Source organism: Phascolarctos cinereus, unplaced genomic scaffold, assembly GCF_003287225.1.
Source record: "Phascolarctos cinereus isolate Bilbo 61053 unplaced genomic scaffold, phaCin_HiC Scaffold_2;HRSCAF=192, whole genome shotgun sequence".
In the NCBI taxonomy this organism is placed as follows: domain Eukaryota; kingdom Metazoa; phylum Chordata; class Mammalia; order Diprotodontia; family Phascolarctidae; genus Phascolarctos; species Phascolarctos cinereus.
The window spans coordinates 348,673,078-348,686,797 of record NW_027555625.1 but is presented as its reverse complement, the minus strand read 5'-3'; the positions used below and the strand labels follow the sequence as shown (position 1 = coordinate 348,686,797).

At 37.8% G+C, this 13,720-nt stretch overlaps 1 protein-coding gene and 1 pseudogene across 1 annotated transcript in view; both read right to left on the bottom strand.

Annotated features, from left to right (window-relative positions):
* Positions 1-13,720, bottom strand: part of LOC144455705 (follistatin-related protein 4-like) — a 256,581-nt gene that overhangs the window by 86,071 nt on the left and 156,790 nt on the right. The window lies entirely within an intron of this gene.
* Positions 617-3,380, bottom strand: LOC110211651 (leucine-rich repeat-containing protein 57 pseudogene; annotated as a pseudogene).

Genomic DNA, 13,720 nt, shown 5'->3' with positions numbered 1-13,720 from the left:
CAAAGCGGCAGAGTTTTAACTTTCAACTCTACTGATGTGTTGGAATAAACAAAGCACTGAATGCTGTGATTGATCATAGCAGCCTCTCATGAAATACTTCGTGTTCCACAAAAATTCAAAAAGTGTTAAATGCAGAGGTGGATCTGTAGTTGTTGTTAAGGCAGCTCACACACCAGAGTTAAATGTGGGCTTTCAAGCTGTGGTGTGGAGCTATTCTAGTGATACAACCTCAGGGCAGTTACCAGGCACAATCCCCTTTAGCAGCTACCAACTTATTTCTTAAAGCCAAACAGGCAACAGTTGTGAAAATATCGGCCTTCATCATCCCTCAGCCTGAGGAATTGGCCTTTTCTTCTTCTCTCCTATGCTCTCTCTCCTCCTCCCCTTCTCCTTCCCTTTTGCTTTATTTATAGCAAGTACTGAAAGGGGAGAGAAAGTTAGATGCAACGTAATCTGCTTTTGGGAGGTATCATTTGGTACTCAGGTATTCTTTCCTCCTTCAATCATTTCCTCTCTGCAGATCTCCTTGGAAATGACATGAGTCTTCTATTCAGCCAAACTTCCCGACTTAGGGCCAAAATGTGTTTCTTCTGAGGTTCCTCAGTCCTGGGGAACATTATTCAAGTTTCGTGGTGTCTGTGAACCTCTCCCTATACTTTTCATAGCCTTCTAGTTCATGGACTTTCTTTATCTCAAAAAGATTGCCTTATACAGCAAGCTAAGCAATCTGGAGATTGCTGAGGATGCTTCATCAAAGCATGCTGGTCTAGGCAGTTCTATTCCATGAGCTGGACAGAGAGACATCTGTGGTGAGATCTGAGAAATAGGGTTCTGCTTGAGGTGTGGCTCAATAGCCTGTAATTCTCCTACTGTGTCGAGTATACTTTGAATTTGGTTCTTGGAGAGATCGGCTACTGCCGAGAGTTGCAGGCCACAGAGCTGAGATGATGCTGCTTGATTCTGGTTCCTAGAGACACTCGGGGACTTGAGGGCAGACAATTTCCTAAATATAGCTGGCAGCTGTGTCACATGGTTGTTGTTAAGGTCTCTAGCCTTCTCAACTTGCACAGTATCTCTGGCAAAACAGACAGTTTGCTGTGGTTCAGGGACAGGCTCTTAAGCAACTTAAATGTGAGGGTGGGCGGGAGGTGCTTTATCTTGTTGGACTGGTGGATGGTACAGAGGTTGCTCCTCAGCGTTTTTTTCTTTAAATGGTCATTTTTCTTTTATTTATTTTTTTAAATGTTTTTTTTTTTGGTACACTTCCACAAGTTTTTGAGTTCCAAATTTTCACCCCATCTTCCCACTGCCCCCACCCCAACGTGGCATGCATTCTGAATATCCCTTCCCCTAGTCTGTCCTATCTTTTATCTCTCCCCCCCAATTCTCTTATCCACTTCCCCTTCTAATTTCCTATAGGGCAGGATAGACTTCTGTACCCCATTTCCTGTATTTCTTATTTCCCAGTAGCATGTTAAAACATTCTTTTTAAACGTATGTTTTTAAAACTTTAGGTTTCAGATTTCCTCTCTTCCTACCTCCCCACCCACCCTCATTGAAAAGGCAAGCAACTCAATATACGTTGTACCTGTACACTTACGCAAAACATTCCATAGTAGACATGTTGTGAAAAACTAAGTGTATTTCCCTTAATCCTATCCTCCCCTCCCATTTATTCTATTCTTTCTTTTGACCCTGTCCCTCCTCACAAGTATTTGCTTCTGATTACGCCCTTTCCCAATCTGCCTTCCTCTCTATCATCCCCATGCTCTCTTGTCCCCTTCTCCCCCTATTTTCCTGTAGGGTAAGACAGATTTCCATACCCAATTGAATGTGTATGTTATTCTCTCCTTAAGCCAAATCCTATGAGAATAAGATTCCCTCATTCCCTCTCACCTTCCCCTGTTTCCCCTCCACTGTGAGAGACTTTTCTTTTCTGTTGTTTTTTTTGTTGTGAGATAATTTACCCCATTCTACCTCTCCCTTTCTTCTTCTCTGAGTATAATCCTCCCTCATCCCTTAATTTTATTCTCCAGATAAGACCCCTTGATATCTATATATACATATGTATATTTTTTTTCCCTCCAACTACACTAATACTGACAAAGGTCTCATGAGTTATAAATATCATCTTTCCATGCAGGAATGTAAACAGTTCAAACAGAATAAGTCTTTTATGATTTCTCTTTCCTGTTTACCTCTTCATATTCCACTTGAATACTGTATTTGAAAGTCAAATTTTCTATTCAGCTCTGCTCTTTTCATCAGGAATGCTTGAAGGTCCTCTATTTCACTGAATGAACATGTATGTATAGGTGTGTGTGTGTGTGTGTGTGTGTGTATGTGTGTATGTAACACACACACACACACATATGGCAAATGAATGGAAATAATTTTTTGGGCTGACAAATCAAAGTTACATTTTCAACTAATGGAGAAGAGCTAAGAATTTTCTGTAACTAATGTGAAAACATAATTTATAAAACCTAATTTAAGAAAAACTTATTAAATAAAATTCATTTTTCTGATATTCCTATATAAGTACATGTAAATCTAATTATATGTAAGTCAACACCTTGCTTTTAAGAAAGCTGGTACTATTCTGCATGTATCTGAACCTTAGACTACCTGCACAAATTGTACTTATCGTAGCTTTTAAATGACATAATAGTGCTAATGGAATCACAAAAAATGAAGATAAAATTAAGTTCTCTGGTAGCTGGAAAGCTAGATTGCTAAAGAGGAGACTGAATAATATCAACATGAAAAATACCATCATTTTCTTGGGAATTTCTTTTTCCATCTAACATCATTGCATTAGAAAGCTAAATGTTATAGTCCCTATAAAATTATGTGTACCAGCAAACTCTTCAATTCATTATTAAATGCTTTTAAAAGAATCAAGAACATTAAACATAGGCTTCCTGTTAATCAGAACAGAGACATTGAGGCTAACTGGAAAGATATATAGACTAGGGGGTACACAGGCACTGGAGGCCAGTGGTAAGACACCCTGTATTAGATACTTAACATCTTTTTCTCTATAAGCTTGAAAGACATTAAGCTGACTTAATCATGGACACATAGGATCTACTGTATTTCACTGCATAATAGTTGAAGATTTCATGGCAGTATTTTTTTGTCAGAAAGTGGGGTGTGACCATTATCTCAAACTTTAAAAATTATGCTTTTATTACTTAAAAATCACTTATTACTAAACTTTTTGAGGTGCAAGATTAGGATGTATGAAATATTCGTGAATATGTGTTAAAATCTGGAAGATGCAAGTCTTATTATATCATGTGACTTACTCATGGCAGCTATGCCTGACTACCAGCTCCCCTTGCACCTACCTTCATTGGGTTGAGTGACAATACCATTAGTACTGCAGCACTCTAAATAAACCCTTCCAGTTGGCTTTTGGAAATATACTGACAATGAGCCTGAACTGAGGATTCTAGGTTCATGGTTCATAACGTGCAAAGGATAAATGCGTATCCATATGCCACTGGCAAAGACATTGCTGCTCTGTTTACCTTTTAAGCAGCATGACAAACAGAACTATACCATGTGATGATTACATAATGAAAGGTTATACACCAAGTTTTGGACTAAAAAACAACAACAACAACAATAACACACCCAGGGTGCGATGATTGTGCGGTGAAATATGTATACACTATTTGATACAGCAAAGTGAAGAAGACTTCCAACTGAGGAAAACCAAGATTCAAATCCAAACTCTAACACCTACTGTTTTCCCTCTTGGGAAAGGTATATAGTTCCTCTGAGGCTAAGTTTCCTAATGTATAAAATCTGACAAATAGATGGTCCCTAAAGTCTTCTCAAGTATTAAATCCATGATCTTAGTTCAATAAGCATTGTGGCTGTAATGATAATGATGAATTAATGAAAAGATAAATGTAGAGGAAAAAACACAGAAATCAAATACATGGTTTAGAATCATAGGGTTTAAAATTGAGAGAAACCTTACATATCATTAAGTCCAATTCTTTCATTTTATATATGTCAAGTGTGGATGACAGGGATTAAGAGATTTAAACAAGGACACAGAGATACTAAATAGCAGATACAGGATATTAATATAGGTGTAATGGATCTGAATCCAAGCTCAATATTTCCAGGTTAAAATTGTCAATTTATGGGGCAGCTACGTGGAGCAGTGAAGAGAGCTCTGTCCTTGGAGTCAGGAGGGCCTGAGATCAAATCCATCCTCAGACACTTAACACTTACTAGCTGTGTGACCCTGTGCAAGTCACTTAACCCTGATCGCCTCCCACAAAAGCAAAAAAGCAATAGATAAATAAGTAAAAATTGTCAATATAGAGGGCAGAACCAATATAGCAGAGGAAAAGCAGTGAGTTACCTGTAAATAATTCCTCTAAGCAACTTGTAGAGCAGCAGAATTCAGAAAAAGACAGAGTGAAATACATTTCCAGCCTAAGACAACCTGGATGGTTGATGTTCTATGGTCTATTGATGGTCCATTGCGCCAGGCTGGGAGAGGAGTGCAGTCCAGCATGAGTCACACAGGCAAAGACCAGGCCGCAGTGAACATGGAACAGGCCTCAGGGTACTGAATCATGGGCAGCTGTGGCAGTTTCCAGACTTCTCAATCCAGAAATGCCAAAGAAAACTTAGAAGGTCAATAGGAAAGGTCTATAAGACCTGGGTGAGAGGGAAGATAGGTGCAGCCCCAGTCCTGGAGCAGCCCCAGGGCAGAAGCTTGTTGCAGACCTCAGGCCACAGAGGGAGGGGAGATAAAGCAGCTGATCAGAGAGGGATTGCAGGGATTTCTTTGCTGGCACTGTGGCAGAATTCTCTTGATTTGCTCGTGCTTAGATCTGGGTTGCAGTTCTGCATGGCTGTCCTGGGGTGAGGAGGAGCATTGGCAAGGTGGTTCATATGGCAGTGGTAAAGAGAGAATCTTCCTCACCGATCAAAGGCAGAAAAGAATCCTTGTGGCCAATCATAGACCAGAGCACAGGACAGGAAAGTAGTACACACCTTGCCTTTGATCATACCATATTGGAAGAACTAAAATTTTACAGGTCTCTAGAAGTATCTCTGAAAACAGCTGCACAATACCTCCAAAACTTGGGACAGCACATTCTCCACACTGAAAGCAGACCTGTACTTTAACAAAGAGTTTAAAAGTCAAATAATTAGCTGAGAACATGAGAAACAGCTCAAAAAAAAAAGTGAGACCATAGAATTTTTCTTTAGTGGCAAAGAAGATCAAAATATAAAACCAGAAGAATAAAACAAAGTCAAAGCTCCTACACCCAAGGCATTCAAGAAAAATATGAATGAGTACCAGGCCATGGAAGAGCTGAAAAAGAATTTTAATATGCAAGTCAGATAAGTAGAGGAAAAACTGGGAAGAGAAATAAGAGTAATACAAGAAAATACTGAAAAACAAGTCAACAGCTTGCTAAAGGAAACCCAAAGTAAATGGTGAAGAAAATAATACCTTAAAAAAATAACCTAACTCAAATGGCAAAAGAGATCCAAAAAGCCAATTAGGAGAAGAATGCCTTCAAAAGCAGAATTGGCCAAATGGAAAAGGAAGTACAAAAGGTCACTAAAGAAAATACATCCTTAAAAATTAGAATAGAGCAAATGGAAGCTAATGACTCAATGAGGAATTAAGACGTTGTAAAACAAAACCAAAACAATGAAAAAATAGAAGACAATGGAAATATCTCACTGGAAAAACAACTGACCTGGCAAATGGATCCAGGAAAGATAATTTAAAAATTATTGGACTACCAGAAAGCCCTGATCAAAGAAAGTGCTTAGATCCTTTTTCTTTTTTTTAGTTTGTTTTTTATTTTTTTAAATTTTTTTATTTTTTTAAAAAAAATTTATTTATAGTTTTCAACATTCACTTACACAAGTTTTTGAGTTCCAAATTTCTCACCCCTCCCCCCACCCCAAGATGGCATGCATTCTGAATACCCCTTCCCCTATTCTGCCTTCTCTTGTATCTCTCCCCCCTCACTTCTCTTATCCCCTTCCCCTTCTATTTTCCTGTAGAGCAGGATAGACTTCTGTGACCCCATTTCCTGTATTTCTTATTTCCCAGTTGCATGTGAAAACATTTTCTTTTAAAACATGTGTTTTTAAAACTTTGAGTTCCAAATTTTCTCCCTTCCTCCCTCCCCACCCACCCTCATTGAAAAGGCAAGCAACTCAATATACGTTGTACTGTGCAGTTATGCAAAACATTCCATAGTAGACATGTTGTGAAAAACTAACTCTATTTCCCTTAATCCTATCCTGCCCTCCCATTTATTCTATTCTTTCTTTTGACCCTATCCCTCCTCACAAGGATTTGCTTCTGATTACCCCCTTTCCCAGTCTGCCTTCCTCTCTATCATCCCCATGCTCTCTTGTCCCCTTCTCCCCCTATTTTCCTGTAGGGTAAGACAGATTTCCATACCCAATTGAATGTGTATGTTATTCTCTCCTTAAGCCAAATCCTATGAGAATAAGATTCCCTCATTCCCTCTCACCTTCCCCTGTTTCCCCTCCACTGTGAGAGACTTTTCTTTTCTGTTTTTTTTGTGAGATAATTTACCCATTCTACCTCTCCCTTTCTTCTCCAAGTATCATCCTCTCTCATCCCTTAATTTTATTCTCCAGATATGACCCCTTAATCTTCAACTCACCCTGTGCCCTCTATCTATCTATCTATACATATATACAATTTTTTTCCTTCAACTACCCTAATACTGACAAAGTTCTCATGAGTTACAAATATCATCTTTCCATGCAGGAATGTAAACAGTTCAATCTTAATAAGTCTCTTATGATTTCTCTTTCCTGTTTACCTCTTCATGTTCCACTGGAGTCCTGTATTTGAAAGTCAAATTTTCTATATAGCTCTGGTCTTTTCATCAGGAATGTTTGAAAGTCCTCTATTTCACTGAATGACCATTTTTTCCCCTGAAGGATTATACTCAGTTTTGCTGGGTAGGTGATTCTTGGTTGTAATCCTATCTCCTTTGCCCTCCGGAATATTATATTCCATGCCCTGGGGTCCTTTAATGTAGAAGCTGCTAAATCTTGTGTTATCCTGATTGTGTTTCCACAGTACTTGAATTGTTTCCTTCTGGCAGCTTGTAATATTTTCTCCTTGACCTGGGAACTCTGGAATTTGGCTACAATATTCCTAGGAGTTTTCCTTTGGGGATCTCTTTCAGGAGGAGATCTGTGGATTCTTTCAATTTCTATTTTGCCCTCTGGTTCTAAAATATCAGGGCAGTTTTCCTTGATAATTTCTTGAAAGATGATGTCTAGGCTCTTTTTTTGATCATGGCTTTCAGATAGTCCAATAATTTTTAAATTCTCTCTCCTGGATCTATTTTCCAGGTCAGTTGTTTTTCCAATGAGATATTTCACATTGTTTTCTAATTTTTCATTCTTTTGGATTTGTTTTACAGTGTCTTGATTTCTCATAAAGTCACTAGCTTCCAATTGCTCTATTCTAATTTTTAAGGAAGTATTTTCTTCAGTAATCTTTTGGACTTCCTTTTCCATTTGGCCAATTTTTCTTTTTAGGGCATTTTTCTCCTCATTGGCTTTTTGGACCTCTTTTGCCATTTGGGTTAGGCTGTTTTTTAAGGTGTTATTTTCTTCAGTATTTTTTTGGGTCTCCTTTAGCAAGCTGTTGACTTGTTTTTCATGATTTTCTTGCATCACTCTCATTTCTCTTCCCAGTTTTTCCTCTACTTCCCTTACTTGCTTCTCAAAATCCCTTTTGAGCTCTTCCAAGGCCTGGGACTGATTCATATTTTTCTTGGAGGCTTTGGATGTAGGAGCTTTGATTTTGTTGTCTTCTTCTGGTTGTATATTTTGATGTTCTTTTTCACCAAAGTAAGATAATATAGTCTGACTCTTTTTGCACTGCTTGCTCATGATCCCAGCCAATTACTTGAGTTTTAAACTCTTTGTTAAGGTAAGAGTCTGCTTCCAATGTGGAGAGTGTACTGTCCCAAGCTTCAGGGGTTTGTATAGCTGTTTTCAGAGATACTTGTAGGGACCTGTAAATTTTCAGTTCTTCCAAGGTGGTATGATAAGGGGCGAGGTGTTTACTCCTTTCCTGGCCTGTGACCACAAGTATTCCTTTCTGTCCTGTAACTGTGAGAAGGGGTTCCTCTCTACAGCCATTACAAGCTCCACCATGCCAGAACTCTTCCTCATCCCAGCACCACTGCCCAGAACTGTGACCCAGATGCACACACGGGCAAAGCAAGAGATTCCTGCCTCAGCACTGGCAAAGACATCCCTGCAGTCCCACTCTGATCAACCACTGGGCTCCCCCTCAGTCTGTGGGCCAGAAGCTCTGGAAGCAGCTGCCCCCCCCCCGCAGGCTCTTGGGGAATGGAACTGAAACCCCGCCTTCCTCTCTGAGCACCTACAGAAACAGACTTTTCCCACTGACCTTCTAAGTTGTCTTTGGCATTTGTGGATTGAGGAGTCTGCGAAACACAGCTGCCTGAAATTCAGTCCTCTGAGGCCTGCTCCAGGTTTGCTGCAGCCTGCATGCCCATGACATGCTGCGCTGCGCTCCCACCAGCACGATACACCTTTCTGATCAATCATCCAGGTTGTCTTGGGCTGGAAATTTGTTTCACTCTGTCTTTTTGTGGGTTCTGCTGCTTCAGAATTTGTTTAGAGCCATTTTTATGAGTATTTGGAGGGGTTTGGGGGAAAGCTCAAGCAAGTCACTGCTTTCACTCTGCCATCTTGGCTCTGCCCCCCCAGATATACTTTTTCAAGAATTATCATGAAAAACTGCCCTGATAGTCTAGAACCAGAAAGCAAAATAGAAATGGAAAGAATTCCCTGATCACCTCCTGAAAGAGATTCCCAAAGGAAAACTCCTAGGAATATAATAGCCAAATTCTGTAGTTCCCAGTTCAAAGAAAAATATTACAAGCAGCCACAAAGAAACAATTCAAGTATGGTGGAAACACAATCAGGATAACACAAGATTTAGCAGCTTCTACGTTAAGGGACCTGAGGGCTTGGAAAATAATACTCATGAGGGCAACACCTACCCAGTAAAACTGAGTATAATCATTTAGGGGAAAAAATTGGACATTCAGCGAAATAGAGGGCTTTCAAGAATTATTTATGAAAAGACCAGAGCTGAATAGAAAATTTGACTTTCAAATAGAAGACTCAAGAGAAGTATGAAAAGGTAAATGGGAAAGAGAAATCATAAAGGTCTTAATAAAATCGAACTGTTTACATTTCTACATGGAAAGATGATATTTGTAATTCATGAAAACTTCGTTATTATTAGAGTAGTTGGAGGGAGAAATTATATGTAGATAGACAGATAGATAGATGGATAGATAGATAGATAGATAGATAGATAGATAGATAGATAGATAGATAGATAGATGGAACAGGGTGAGTTGAAGATGAAGGGGGTGATATCTTTTTTAGGGGTGAGAAAGGATTATACTGGGAGAAGGTGAAAGGAAGAGGTAGAATGGGGTAAATTACCTCACATAAAACAGAAAAGAAAATGCATTTACAGTGGAGGGGAAGTGTGGGAAGGTGAGAGGGAATGAGTGAATTTTATTCTCTTCAGATTTGTCTTAAGGAGGGAATAATAGGCACACTCAATTGGGTATGGAAATCTATCTTACCCTACAGGAAAATAGAAGGGGAAGGGGATAAGAAATTGGGGAGTATGATAGAAGGGAGGGCAGATTGGGGAGGTGGTAATCAGAAGCAAACACTTCTGAGGAGGGTCAGGGTGAAAAGAGAGAATAGAATAAATGGGGGTTGGGATAGAATGAAGAAATATATTTAGTTTTTCACAACATGACTACTATGGAAGTGTTTTGCATGACTACACATGTATAACCTGTATCAAGTTGCTTGCCTTCTCAAAGAGGGTGGGTAGGAAGGGAGGAAGGGAGAGAATTTTGAACCCAAAGATTCAAAAACAAATGTTAAAAATTGTTTTCATGTGCAACTGGGAAATAAGATATACAGGAAATGGAGTACAGAAATCTATAGTGTCCTACAGAAAAATAGAAGGGGAAGGGGAAAAGAGAAAGGGAGGTGATAGAAGGGAGGGTAGATTAGGGGAATGGGTATTCAAAGTGCATGCCTTCGTGGGTGGGTAGAGGGGTGAGATAGGGAGAAAATTTGGAAATCAAAGTCTTGTAGAAGTCAATGTTGAAAACTAAAAGTATTTATTTAAATTTTAAAAAATGAAATATTTTTATACATATAAAAATAAAATTATCAGTTTATATTATTTAAATATCCTGTGATACTGCTGTCTTTGTATAGGATGGACTAGATAATTGATGGTACTAAGGTGTGGATAAGAGTCTAAATATTAAATAATAGCCATGACTATTATATTACCTTCAATAGTTTTATAAACATATATTTCCTTGTGTATGTACATGTTCATATATGATGTGACCTCAGTGCATATACAGGGAACTAAGTCTTAGTCCCTTCGTGGTGTGTCCTCTCTTCCTTCTTTTATTACAGTTCACTACAATCTATGGACATGTTGCTGGCAAAAGACCAAGGAAGCAACAGAAGTTCCAGGTTCTTCTCTCCTGGCACAATAAAATTCAACTACTGAAAGGAAAAAAAAATAAGAGTAGGAAAGAGCATGCTTCAGATATTTCTATTTGAGGGCTCTAAATGCTAAATAATTAATACTTTGGCAACTCATCTAATTTGTCAAAGTAATCTGGGCAACAGTTAGTGAAAATTATGGCCAGATTTCCAAAATGGCTTCCCCACAGGAAGGTAGAGTTGGGTTAGGAACTACTGAGATTGAGTTGGCTGACATGTCTCTACAGGCAGAGAAATGACAACAATCTTCTCTTAGATTCATAAAGCCCAGCAGCAGAGATAAAAAGAGAAATTTAATTTGAAATAACTGTAAACAATATAAAATACTTAAGACTCTACTACCAAGACAAACCCAGGAACTATGCAAACACAATTATAAAACACTTTTCATATAAAATCATATCTAAGCAGAAAAAATATCACTTGCTCATGGGTACACTGAGTTAATATAATAAAAATGACATTTCTGCCTACACTAATTTAATTATTCACTGCCATAACAATCAAACTACCAAAATTATTTCATAGAGCTAGAAAAAATAACAAAATTTGTTTGGAAGAACAAATGGCCAAAAATATCAAGAGAATTAATGAAAAAAATATACAAAAGAAGGTGTTCTTTTAATACCAGATTTCAAACTATATATATGTATATGTGTGTGTGTGTGTGTGTGTGTGTGTGTGTTTGTATCTGTGTAGATATAGATATATAAAGCTGTAATCAACAGAACCGTCTGGTACTTGCTAAGAAATAGAGTGGTGGATCAATGAAACAGAATAGGTACACAAGACACAGTAGTCAATGACCAAATTAACCTGGTGTTTGCTAACTCCAAAGACCTAAGCTTTTAGAATATGAACTCACTATATGACAAAACTTTTGGGAAAATTGGAAAACAACAGGATACAAACTAGGTACAGATCAATATCCCACAATGTATACAAAGATAAGGTCAAAATGGGTGCATGATTTAGACATAAAGGGTGATACCATAAGCAAATTAGAAAGGCAAAGAACATTCTACTTGTCAGATCTATGGGGAGGAGAAAATTTCATGACAAAACAAGAGATAGAGAGCACTACAAAATGTAAAATAGATAATTTTGAATATATTAAAAAGTTTTCGCACTAACAAAAGCATTGCAGCCAAGATTAGATGGAAATCAGAAAGCTAGGAAACAATCTTTGCAGCAAGTGTCTCTGATAAAGGCTTCATTTCTCAAATATATGGAAAACTAAGTCAAATTTATAAGAATACAAGCCATTCCCTAATTTATACATAGTCAAAGGACATAAACAGGTAATTATCAGATGAAGAAATCAGAGCCATCCACAGGCATATGAAGATGAGTTCCAAATCGTTTTGATTAGAGAAATGCAAATTAAAACAACTGAGATACCACCTCACACTTATCACATTATCTAAAATGACAAAAAGGAAAATGATAAATGTTGTAGAGAATGTGGAAAAATTGGAATACTGATGTATTGTTGATAAAGTTGTGAACTGTCCATCCATTCTGGACAGTAATTTGGAACTATACCCAAAGGACTACAGAACTGTGAATTCCCTGTAATCCAGCAATAGCACTACTAGGTCTGTATCCCAAAGAGATCATAAAAAATGGAAAAGGACCTACATGTGCAAAAACATTTATAACAGCAGTTTTCATGGTGGCCAAGTAGTAGAAATGAGGGGATGCCCATCAATTGGGAAATGGATGAACAAACTGTGGTACATGAATATATGGAATACTGTTGTTCAATAAGAAATGATGAACAGGAAGATTTCAGAAAACTCTGGAAAGACTTTATGACTGATGCAAAGTGAAAAGAGCAGAACCAAGAAAACATTGTGAGATGATCTACTACGAATGACTCAGCTCTTTCCAAAAACACAATCATCCAAGCCAAGTACAAAGGCATGATGAAGGAAAATACTATCCATATCCAAACAAAGAACTGATGGACTCTGAATGTATACTGAAGCATAATTTTCCAACTTCTTTCATTCTTCCTCCTGTTTTTCCCCCTTTTTCTCTGTTTCATATTTTACAACTCTAACATGGAAATATTTTTTTTACCATGATAGCATATGTAAAATGTATATCAAACTGTTACCATTTCCTGAAGAGGGGAGGGCAGGAAAGGAGGGAGAAAAATGTGGAACTCAAAATCTTGTAAAAATAAATGCTAAAATTTTCTTGATAAATAACTGGGGAAAAATAAAATACTATTAAAATTTTAAAAATCAAAAAAGGAGGATGGAAATAAGTAGTGCTGTGGATAAAGTGTTGGGCCTGGAGTCAGGAGGATCTGTGTTCAAATCTAACTTCAGACACTTACCAGTTTTGGGATTCTGGGCAAATGACTTAACCCTGTTTGCTTCAGTATCTTCATCTATAAAATAAGCAAGAGAAGGAAATGGCAAACTGCTCTAGTATCTTTGCCAAGAAAACACAAAATGAGGTCACAAAGAGTCAAATATGAATGAACAACAACATTCTGTTTAGGGGCAGCTAGACAGTGCAATGGATAAACTTCTGGACATGGAGTAAAGAAGACTCATCTTCCTGAGCTCAAGTCTGGCCTCAGATATTTAACTATCTGTAGGACCATGGAATAACCACTTAACTATTTTTGCCTCTCTTTCCTCATCTGTAAAAAGAGCTGGAGAAGGAAATGGAAAAATGCTCCATTATCTTTGCCAAGAAAACCCCAAAAGGGATCACAAAAAGTCAGAAACAATTGAAAACAACTAATCAACAACAACAAAAAAAATCTGCAAGACTTCAGGATTTATTGCAAAAAAACCCAGAACTCAATAGAAAACTTGACATATTAGATCCAGAAGAAATATATGATAAACATCAGAGACCAATTACAAAGACTCAAAGACAAATTATTTATCTTTATATGTGGACATGTAAACCATATGCTTATTAAGATTGTCCTTAGTAATTGGGTATTTTGAAAGAAAGACTGAGGAGAGCTGAGTGTGATGTGATCCTAAAAAGCAAAATTGTGTAGGTACATGTAAAAAGAGTAATTATTTCATACAAATGAGGTAGG